Below are 11872 nucleotides of genomic sequence, written 5' to 3' on the forward strand. Positions count from 1 at the left end.
GCCTCAGGATTAAGCAATAGTACGCACCTGACTTCACTGAAGAGTCACCCACTGGTAACCTCTGCCCCAGTTTTGACTGTCTTTTTTTTTTTTTTTTTGACAGAGTGGACAGTGAGAGGAGAGAGAGAGAAAGGTCTTCCTTTGCCGTTGGTTCACCCTCCAATGGCCGCCGCGGCCGGCACACCGCGCTGATCCAAAGCCAGGAGCCAGGTGCTTCTCCTGGTCTCCCATGGGGTGCAGGGCTCAAGTACTTGGGCCATCGTCCACTGCACTCCCGGGCCATAGCAGAGAGCTGGCCTGGAAGAGGGGCAACCAGGACAGAATCCGGCACCCCGACCGGACTAGAACCCGGTGTGCTGGCACCGCTAGGTGGAGGATTAGCCTGTTGAGCCACAACGCCGGCCTTGACTGTCTTTTAAAATAATTCTGGAAATGTACTGACAGTAGTGGTGGGGCTGGAGAATGGGAGAGCTGACATGGAAGGTGAGTTTCCAAAGTGTTCCTGTGCAAAGTCCAGATTTTCTCCCAGGCACAGGTTGGGCAGAATGTGATCAGCAGACAGGAGGAGATGGGAAGAGACTTTCCAGGACAAAGGGCAGGGGAAGCAAAGGTGAATCAAGTAATCCTGTCTGATCATTAGGTTCCCTCCCACTGCCATGTCATATAATGTTGGGGGCAGGGGGCAATAACCGCTGATCAAGTTAAGAAAACACAGCGCTCTGCCAGGGTAGGAGTTCCCTGGAACCAGCGAGGGTTCTTCCAAAGGTCTGTGGAAAAGTGCAACTAGAAGTATGAGTGTATTTTGGTGCAAAAAAAAATTTCAAAAGCCATGCATAGTTTTTCCATACTATGCATTTCTCACATATTATGAAAAGCTTTTATGCCAGATTTTTTGTACCAAAATAAACTCATTATCTAAAATCTTAATTTTAAAACATGTTTGTTTGTTTGTTTATTAATGTATTTATTTGGAAGAAAGAAAGAAAGAAAGAAAGAAAGAAAGAAAGAAAGAAAGAAAGAAAGAAAGAGCTTGATCTTCCATTCGCTCATGCACTCCTCAGCCAGAGCTCGGCCAGGCCAAAGCCAGGAGCCTGGAAATCAATCTGGGTCTCCCATCTGGGTAGCAGGTACCCAAATGGCTGAGCCATCAGCTTCTGCCTTCCAGGATGTGTATTAATGGGAAGCTGGAATTGGAAACAGAACCAAGACTCCAACATTCCAGTTGCCACTTACCCACTGTGCCATACACTTACCACCCCAAAATTTTTAAAATTTATTTGAGAGGCAGAAAGACATAGAGAAATAGAGAGAAGGCTCCCCTCTAGTTGTCCACTCCCCAAATGCCCACAATGGCCTGGGCTGAGCTGGGGCAAAAGCCAGGAACAAGAAATGAAATCCAGGTCTCCCACGTGGGTGGCAGGAACCCAAGTTTTTGAGCCATCCCTGCTGCTTCCTAGAGTTCACATTTTCAAATGCATCTTTCTATAAACTTTTGAACGTACCCAAGTTTAAGCTTCAGACACAAATATGTACCTACGGTCCCAGAGACAAGCTTGAGGAGTTGCTCGTTTATTTCCTCCATAGGAACAGGACAAATATCAACAGTTGCTGCCCAGCCAGGTTATGAGAGGCAAAAGTCTCTCCTAAGGCTGGGACTTGTCCCATTCAACACATATCCTTTGAACAAGCTGATCATATCAAAGTGTTTAAAACACACACAGCATGAAACAAGACTGCACATGTTAACTCTTGGCACCTTCCTAGATGTTCAAATAGGATACAGAATTAGACATTAATGCATGACTTCCTCTCCCCAGCAAGCTGTGGGTGCTGCAGGTGGGCCTGGGAGAGTGAAGCTGGCATACAGTGGTAGAGATGGGGACCAAGAGAGTCAAAACCCAAATGTCAGGTTAGACAGCCTCAAGAAACAAAGGATAGTATAAGCTGGTACACTTTAGGCTGCAAGTTGACAGCCGAGTGTGAGTGGGGAACAGCGGGGAAGTTGGTGGATTCTGAGCCGGATCTGGGTTCAAATGTTAGCTTTATCATTGAAGCTGCTGTGTGACCTGGGCAAGATCTGTAAGCTCCCTGTATCTTAGTTTTCTTCTGTTTAAAGTGAAGGATATAATAAAGTTGATAGGTTTGTTATAAGCCTTAACTACATTTAAGGTACCAGAAGAGTGCCCATTACTTAGTTCAATGGACGTTAACAAGTCATAGAATCCCTTTTTCCAATCGACTTCCCAGTTGGAAAATGTTCCTCTCTCTCACCAGCACTCCCAGAGGTCGAGTGGGCTTTGCAGGTAGTTGAGCAGCATGGCACTGTCATCTTCAGTCTATGCTGCCATCTCCAATGGTGGCCTCATTTTCAGTCTGGGAGTAAGGTGGCTGCAGATGCTCCAAACATCGCATCTAGAAATAGGATGCGTTTCTTTCAGTGGCCTTCTTTTAAGAGAGAAAGGTAATACTTCAGAGATATTCTCCCTCAGACTTCTAAAATTTCACTGGCCAGAACTGGCCTTTTGGCAAAGGTAATGAATGGGCTACCATTAAACCAATTAACTCCATCTCTGAAGCTGGGAGTAGGCTCATCTTCCTCTAACTGCTTGGGATTAAGTAATGTCTAAATGGCATTTGGGTTCCATCAGGAACTCATCAAGAAAGGATGAGGGGAACAGATACGTGGGTAGCCAACCAACAGTGGTCACTACAACTAGGGTGGACAAAGGCCGAAAACAGGCTGAAGGGTGAGATAGGACAGCACAAGACAGTACAAGAGTCAGAGCCCGGAAAGACCCATTGAGGTAACAATCCCCCCTCAAAGAGGGCTGTTTAAAGAGGTTGACCCACCCCACTGATGGGGGGGAAAGATATGAAGGATAGCAAGCATCACCTTACACCCTCACTAGTCCTTCTTTTGTGGTTAGAAAGGGACAGAATTAAGTTTATTTGGCTGAAAGTTTTAACTCATTAAGAGCATTATGAATAAGACTGATAAATTCTTTAATAATGTCAAGAACTGTCGGGAGGGACAGTTACTTACCCTACTGAGAGCTAACAAGTCAGCCGCCATAGTCTCATGGATGCTGGAAGAACTGAGGTTCATGGACCACAGGCAAAGGACTCTATTACTCTTGCCAATAACATTAGCCAAAGCATGAGCTTTTGTGCTGGTTCCCCAGGGCACAATTCCCAGAGTGAAAAAAAAAAAAAAAAAAAAAAAACGGTAACATCTGTACATATAATGAATTCAATCAAAGGGGTGGAACCCTGAGCTTGGAGAACACAAATATTTTATAATGGAATCTAAACCTACCTGTTCTTTGCTTCAGAAATTAGCTTGACTTTTATTGCACTAGATAATAAGCATGTCTGTCTATACTGCCTTGGATGCTGACAAGTTTTCCCATGAGTATGCCACTCTATTGGCCACTCTGATTACAATCTGAGGTTGAGATCAATTCTGTTACATTCGTCTCATAGAATGTTGTAATAAGGTCTCCAGCCAATGGGATGAGGCCACCAGCAATATTCATCTCAACTGGGCTTCCCAGGGTCTTAAGAGATTCGTGTAGCTTTCTTCTTAGGTTTCTGTAGGAATTTTCCACTTAGCCTGAGACAATAATACAGCCATGGTAAGATGGATCAGTGATTGCACAGGCTCCATCTTGGCCCTCAAAATGGAAATACAGAGCTGTTATATGCCTAACAACACTTACCAGTAGGTTGAGGCCAATCTAAACATCCTCGAGGGATGAGATGCTAACACAGTCACTTCACTAATTTTGTACCACCCACTTTTTTTTAAGATTTATTTTTATTTATTTGAAAGAATTACAGAAAGATGTACAGCCAAAGAGAGAGAGATCTTCCATCTGCTGGTTCACTCCCCCAGATGACCACAATGGCCAAAGCTGAGCTGATCTGAAGCCAGGGGCCAGGAGCTTCCTCCAGGTCTCCCAACTCGGGTGCAGGGCTCCAAGGACTTGAGCCATCTTCCAGTGCTTTCCCAGGCCACAGCAGAGAGCTGGATTGGAAGTGGAGCAGCTGGGACTCAAACCAGCACCCATATAGGATGCTGGCACTGCAGGCTGGGGCTTTAACCCGCTGTACCACAGCACCATCCCCCCCCCACACACACACTTTTTCTAATTGGATGACTCTTGACATCAGAATACAGGAAGCACAAAAACAATGTCAGTTATCCCTGTGGGAATGTGTCCTAACTAATTAAGGGTAGCATCTTTTTGGATAGGTATCAGCAGTTCTGAAGGCCACATGATCTACCACTTAGCATGTATTTTAAACACTTGAAGGTTTCTTCTGCCCATTGCTATGAAGTCACTGTGTTTTATTCTGGGTTCCATGAAAAATTTCTTTCTTTATTTATTTGAAAGGCAAAGTCACTCTTCCACTTTCCAACAGCCAGGGCTGGGCCAGACTCCATCCAGGTCTCCCACATGGATGGCAGGGCACAAGCACTTGGGCCATCTTCCACTGTTTTCCCAGGCACATCAGCAGGGAGCTGGATTAGAAGTGGAGCAGTCGGAACTCAAAGCAGCCTGAATCTCCCAGACCCCATCTTGGCTGGGATGCCATCTGCAGGGTATACTGACATGCTGGCCAGGGGTTGCCGCTACAGGTAAAGAACAAAGTATCATGCCCTGGAATGGTCAAGGAGAAATCTTAGATTTTCCAAAGAAGTCTGTATGAAACTCCACTCCTTTTGTCCTGGTTATTATCTAGAAAGTTATCAACAGATGATCTCTTTGTAGGGACAGCTACATTTAGTGAACCAATGGCTTTACTTAAAGGATGTGAACCAGCAGAAGGTAGGAGAAGAGTATGAAATCTCCCCTGGGGTCAGTGTCGTGGTATAGTGAGTAAAGCAGCCTCACTTCCAATCTAGTTCCCTGCTAATGGCCAGGGGAAAGCAGAGGAAAATGGCCTACGTATTTGGGCCCCTGCCACCCATGTGGGAAACCTGGATGAAGCTTTTGGCTCCTGGCTTCAGCCTGTCCCAGCTCTGGCCATTGTGGCCATCTGGGGAGTTAACCAGAGGATGGAAGATCTCTCTCTCTCTCTCTCTCTCTGACTTTCAAATAAATAAGTAAATCTTCCCAACTCAAGTTTTGAGGAGGCCATTTCACTGCTCAACAATACCCAATGCCTGTGGATGGTGTGGAGCCTGGAAGGTTCATCAAACATCTGTGCCAAGAGCCGAAGCCAGGATAGAGCAGGAGGGAAGTGGCAGGAAAGAGCACCTCCAACCAGCAAAGCTTTACACTTACTCTTCGTTTTAAGCAGGGTGCGGCTGCTCCTGGCTCAGCCAAATCCAGTTGCAATGCTTGTGGCTGCCACAAAGCTTCTTATTGGGTGGCCTGACACTCTCACGCCTGACATCCACTGTTTAAACCTTGAGAACACCTTGTTGCAGAGCCACAGCCACACTGTTCCCTGACTGGAGTCCCCAAGTTGTGCCTTTTGCTGGTTGGGCTTGATTCCCATGGTGGCAATGTTTTTGAGTCCACCATACTCTGGGGCCTGTGGCCATTTCATTATCAAAATAACATCTCTGAGTTTCCATCTAGTTCCCATGTACATTTAATAGGGTTGCAGAATCTGCCACAAGAATTTATCTAGAATTCTTTGGGCCAGTTTCTCATTCTCCACATTATAAACCCAGTCCCAGGTAATAAGAGCTCAAATAGAAGTCACTATCTCATCTGTGGCTTCCCAAGGGAGTTTGTCTGTCTGCATGAAGCACCTCTCAAAGAGACAAAGCTCTATTGCAACAGATGGGATCCACTGCAGAAAACCCTGTGGTGGATTTCTCTTGTCTGAATAGGTCAAAAGTTGGCCTGATAGACTGTAGAAATGACTGAGTCATTTCTTGCCCAAAATGGGCAAAACCTTCTGCCCATCCAAGGTGAACATGAGCATGAGTTACAACAGTGGGGTGGGCCTGCAGCTGACTGCCAGGCTGATGCAGAGGTACACTATTCAGTGGAGAAGACACTGACTTTGAATCTACTTCCTAGTACTCTGTTTGCAACTCTTCAATTCCTTCTATCAACTGCCAAAAATTGGAGAACCATTTGATGATGCCTAATTCATCATAAGATCCAGACAACAGGCCTACTAGTGCTGCCCAGGGGCCTTCCATAAAAACTGTTTGCTGGCCAACGAGGCCTTCATCCTTGCTCTTTCACTTCTCTGTGTATATCCCATCATGGTTGCCAAAACCATTAAGAAGGATGAAGGGATTTTGCCGTACTGTTCATCTAAGTTAGTCTAACTGCCACAGTTTCACCACTGCTGGTAGAAGACATGAGACTCCTGGATGGTAAACAGAGGACCATATTACTCACAGCACTAGCAGCAGCTTATGCCAGCTTATTTATAACAGTTTCTCAAGCCCCAGGTCCCACAGAGCAGTGCAAAGAGGGCCAGAAGACGCCTGCACACCTGGTTGTGTTACAAGACAGAAACTTTGAGCTTTGGGGACCCAAGCCTTGCTAATAGACAGCAAAAAGACATGCACGTTTGTTCCAGAGGGAAGCAATATCTCCATCTCATAAGGTTGTTTGTTATACAAAATCTTAAAATGATAGTAACAAATTAATCTGTCACTGTGCTTATAAGATGCTCAGAAAAGTGAAAGACCCATGGAGGAATGCATCTTTTTTTTTTTTTTTTGACAGGCAGAGTTAGTGTGAGAGAGAGACAGAGAGAAAGGTCTTCCTTCCGTTGGTTCACCCCCCAAGGAATGTATCTTAACTATGAGTGTTAGCAACCGATATTCTGAATCACACCATTCCTCACAAGTCTCTTGGCAGACAGTCTATTTTTCCATCCTAGTTCCTTACAGATTGGGGATGGAGTATTGGCAGATAAAACAGTACCAGCAATGGTGAGGACTGGGGGGAGCTTCGTGGAGAGAAGCAATAGGTAGTAGAAGATGAGGAAGGTTTTGGGTTGTAAATTTACATATGGGAAATGAAATTTATTACATATTTATGGAAAAGATCAAAGAGAAAGCAAACATTGGGTAACTGAGTCTTCTTTTGCTTAAGATTTACTTATTTATTTACTTGAAAGGCAGAATGACAGAGGAAGATATACAGATATAGAAAGATACAGAGAGAGAGAGAGAGATCTTCCATCCACTGGTTTACTCCTCAAGTGGCCACAATGGCTGGGGCTGGGCCAGGCGAAACACAGAAGCCAGGAACTACATCTAGATCTCCCACATGGGTGGCAGGGACCTAAATACTTGGACTATTATCTGCTGCCTTCTCAGGCACTTTAGCAGGAAGCTGGATAGGGAGCAGAGTGGCTGGGACTCAAACCTGCACTCCAATATGGGATGCCAGTTGAACCTATTTACCACAATTGGGTTTTTGAGAGGACAGGAACCAGAGCGGACCTCAGGATTAGATCTAGGAGCTAATGGAGAGTCTCTGGGTGCCCCTTTTAAGATGACACTAATATCCATGTGTGACTTTTATTGTGACCCATACACTCCAAGGTTCAACTTCTCACATGATTGGCCTCACTGGGGTTGGATGCCTATGCATTGGGCTGGACAGTGTAGAGACTTCACCCACCAATTGAACCAAGACTGCATTTAGTGAACTGAGGGATCCCCCAAAGAAAAATCCCTGCATATCAGATTCATTTTGTCAATCTTCTTCACATGATGGGGGCTGAGATACACCCTAGCTGGGGTACACCCTACACCTCCATTACCAGTGAGAGATAGGAAACAAAGGAAGGTCTCTGGGTGGCCAGGCTGGGACACAGGCCTGGGTGGGGAAGAAGGGCACTGAAGGTAGGATCAAGTTACCAGGACTGGGGCCAGCGCTGTGGCGTAGCGGGTAAAGCCGCTGCTTACAGTGCTAGTATCCCATATGAGCACCAGTTCAAGTCCCGGCTGCTCCACTTCCAATCCAGCTCTCTGCTATGGCCTGGGATAGCAGTAGAAGATGGCCCAAGTCCTCGGGACCCTGTATCCATATGGGAGACTTGGAGGAAGGTACTGGTTCCTGGATTCGAATCAGCGCAGCTCCAGCTGTTGCAGCCAATTGGGGAGTGAACCAGCGGACAGAAGACCTCTCCTTCCCTCCTTATCCCCCTCCCCTCTCTCTGCGTAACTCTGACTTTCAAATAAATAATAAATAAATCTTTAAAAAAAGAAAGTTACCAGGACTGGCCTCTATTCTAGAACCACAGGGTGAAACAGGGAAGAAACAGGTCTCTAAAGAATGGGGGTCTCACGAACAAAGAAGGGATGAGAATAGTACTGAGTAGAGTGATACAACAGATGTCCACACGGTCACTATCCTCCCAGTACGGAATTTTGCATGCCCTGGTTTGAGGATGTCCATAGGAGAAAGGAAACGAAAGACACAGGGAGTGAATTGTCCTGGGAGCCACGCTCCAGGCCAGGATGGCCACTAGAGGGCAATTAGGGAAGGCAGGAGGTGGAGGAGTGGCTGAGGCAGAAAACAGCTGGAGAGAAGGTCTTGGGCATCAGTGGGTGCTCAAGGCCATTCGGGGAAACTGGAAGACACAATTAGAGTCCAAGCCTGGAAACCTGTTACATCCCATCAGTTTCTTACTAGGGATCTGAAGAAAATTGGAGAAGTGGGCAGAGTCAGGAATTGGCACCAGGTGCACTCTCCTTCCTCTCCTCCCTCTCCACTCTGGGACAAAGGGCACTGTCTCAAAGGTCAGGTTCACAGCACAGATCAGGAAGTGGGAGTAAGGGGTGAGGTGAGTCAGCAAAACTCCGAAACCAGACACCAGCCAAAAAATGGAATTAGAAGATAAGTTTGTTTGGTGCAAAAAAAATGTTGGAATCCATGCATATGAAAGGTCTTCAAAAACATTATGGAAAATGCATATTATAGGGGCCAGCACTGTGGTATAGTGGGTAAAGTCCCTGTCTGCAGTGCCAGCATCCCATATGGGCGCTATTTCGAGTCCCAGCTGCTCCACTTCTGATCCAGCTCTCTGCAATGGCCTGGGAAAGCAGTAGAAGATGGGACAAGTCCTTGGACCCCTGCACCCATGTGGGAGACCGGGAAGAAGCTCCTGGCTCCTGGCTTCAGAATGGCACAGCTCCAGCCCTTGTGGCCAACTGGGGAGTGAACCAGTGGATGGAAGACCTCTCTCTCTCTCTGCCTCTCCTTCTCTCTGTGTAACTCTTTCAAATAAATAAATAAATTTTAAAAAAAGAAAATTCATATTATTTTAAAAAACTATGCATGGATTTCATAAATGTGTGCACCAAAGAAAAGTTACCTTTTAACTCAAATGTTCCACAAACTCTGAATGATACTCACAGAAGTCACACAGAAGGAAAGGCACAAAGGAGACTACTGCTGCTCCTCAGTGAGCACGGCGTGCGCAGCTTAGACACCTGGTCACCGACCTCCACGCAGGGAGCCCAGCTCACAGAATAACATTAGTGAGCCAGCAAACCGGAACATGTGGGATTTGGGGTTCACCTGCAAGCTGTGGTTCAAGATGTTAAGTTGTCATAAGGAAACACAAGAGATTTGTCCATAGGCCTTTGTTCACAACCGCCTATCGCCAGTGTTTGCTGCTTATCCTTCTGTGACGGTGAGATCACCCTAACTGGCAGTTTGGCATGCAGCCAAAACCAGCAGCTTTTAAAACTGCAGAAACCAAACAACTCCAATATTCATGGGTTGGGAAATGGATAAACAAACCATAGTACATGCATGCCACTTAGCAGTAAGAGACAGCAACTACTGACTCACACAACAACACTGAGGAATTTCACAGCTGTTATGTTGAGAAGAGGCCAGACATAAAAGAACTACAAGCTTTAGGGTTACATAGACAGGAAATTCTAGGGGCAGGAGTTGTAGTGCTGAGTTAAGCCACTGCTTGCAATGCCATATTCCCATATACAGCGATATTTAAGAATCCTGGCTTCTACACTTCCAATCCAGCTCCCTGTTAATGAGCCGGTGAAAGCAGCAGATGACCCAAAAACTTGGGCCCCAACCACCCATGTGGGAGACCCGGATGGAATTCCTGGCTTCTGGTTTCAGCCTGGCCCAGCCCCAGCTGTTGTGGCCATTTGGAGAATGAACCAGTGGATATAAGATCTCTTTTCTCTCTGCTTCTATCACTCTGCCTCTCAAATAATTATTTAAAAAAACTCTAGGGGCCAGCGCTATGGCACAACAGGTTAAAGCCCTGGCCCACAGCACTGGCATCTCATCTGGGTACCAGTTCAAGTCCCAGCTGCTCCAATTTCGATCCAGCTGCCTGCCAATGCGCCTGGGAAAGCACCAGAGGATAGCCCAAATCCCTGGGCCCCTGCACCCAAGTGGGAGACCAGGAAGAAGCTTCTGGAACCTGATCAGCTCAGCCACAGCCATTGTGGCCATTTGGGGAGAGAACCAGCGGATGGGAGACCTCTCTCTGTCTCTACCTCTCTCTGTAACTCTTTCAAAAAAATAAATCTTTAAAAATTAATAAAAATACTAGAAAACGTGGTGACAAAAAAGTTTACTATTTGCCTGGGACAGGGGAAGGGGACTGAGTGCTGAAGAGCTTACGTAGGGGGCAGGCACTGCGTAGCGAGTAAAGCCATGGCCTGCAGCACTGGCATCCTTATGGATGCCTATTCATGTCCAAGCTGCTCTACTTCTGATCCAGCTTCCTACTAATAGCCTGGGAAAAGCAGAAGATGGCCCACGTGTTTGGGCCCCTGCTACCCTGCTGGGAGATCTGGAAGAAGCTCCTGGCTCCTGCTTCAGCCTGGCCCAGCCTTGGCCTTTGCGGCCATCTGGGGAGTAAACCAACAGATAGAAGCTCTCTCTGTGTTTGTGTGTATGTGTGTGTGTGTGTGTGTCCCTCTCTCTCTTTCTGTAACTCTGTCAAATAAATAAATGAATCTTTAAAGTAAACAAATAGGTCAATTTACAAAAAGGGCACAGGCAACTTCCAGGGGAGATGAGCATTTCTGCTATTGATTAAGTAGTGACTTTTTTTTTTTTTTTTTTTTATCGTGGTGAACTACAGGGAGCACAAAATTGGCCCCTTTCACCCTGAGCATACAATGCAGAGGCATCAGTGACACTCACAGCACCGTGCGACCATCACCACTGTCTAGTCCTGAAGCCCTGCCACCACCCCATGCCCGGCTGCCGGAGGCAGGAAGGTCTCACTCCTCTTCCTCTCCCGTGAGCTTCACTTCCTGCACTGGTACCTGGATAAAGCTGATTCAAAGGAGGCTGGCTCGCAGAGTCCAGGCCCTGTGGTGGAGCCCTCTCCCTGGGTGCGGTCATTTTTAGACAGATCCAGGGCACAGCGGTCTTGGGACTTTCCTCTGTGCTCCTGGACTGAGTGCCAGACCCTTGGCAGTTGACTCTCCTTTGCCAGAAAAAAAAAACAGGGAACCCTCGCACCCAAGGCTTCCCGGGTCCCCGACCCCGAGAGCATTCTTCCCTGGCTAACGGGCAGCGGAGTCCACCGCGCACCTCACGCCTCTGGTCTTAAATAGCGCCGACTGACCTACAGGCCGGGCGGAGAGGCAGACTCGGCGTTTCCCCGCCCGCCTTCCGGCACTGCTGCAGCCGCACACGTCCAGGACCAGGGGCTGCAGCCGTCCAAAGCGACCTCTTCACTGGTCCATCTGTCCCGGGCCTGCCGTCCCCGCAGGGAGGAAGGCACAAGTGTCCCTCCTGCTGGCTCTCCTCCTCCTCCTGCTCCTCCTCCTCCTTCTCCTCCTCCTGCTCTCGGAGACCCAGAACCAGCCTTCCTCCCCCAACCAAGGGCAAGGGCGGGCCTTGCTTCAGAAGGAACTCCATCTTGTCACCGCCAACCG

Source organism: Oryctolagus cuniculus, chromosome 7 (genome assembly GCF_964237555.1).
Source record: "Oryctolagus cuniculus chromosome 7, mOryCun1.1, whole genome shotgun sequence".
NCBI classification, from domain to species: Eukaryota; Metazoa; Chordata; class Mammalia; order Lagomorpha; family Leporidae; genus Oryctolagus; species Oryctolagus cuniculus.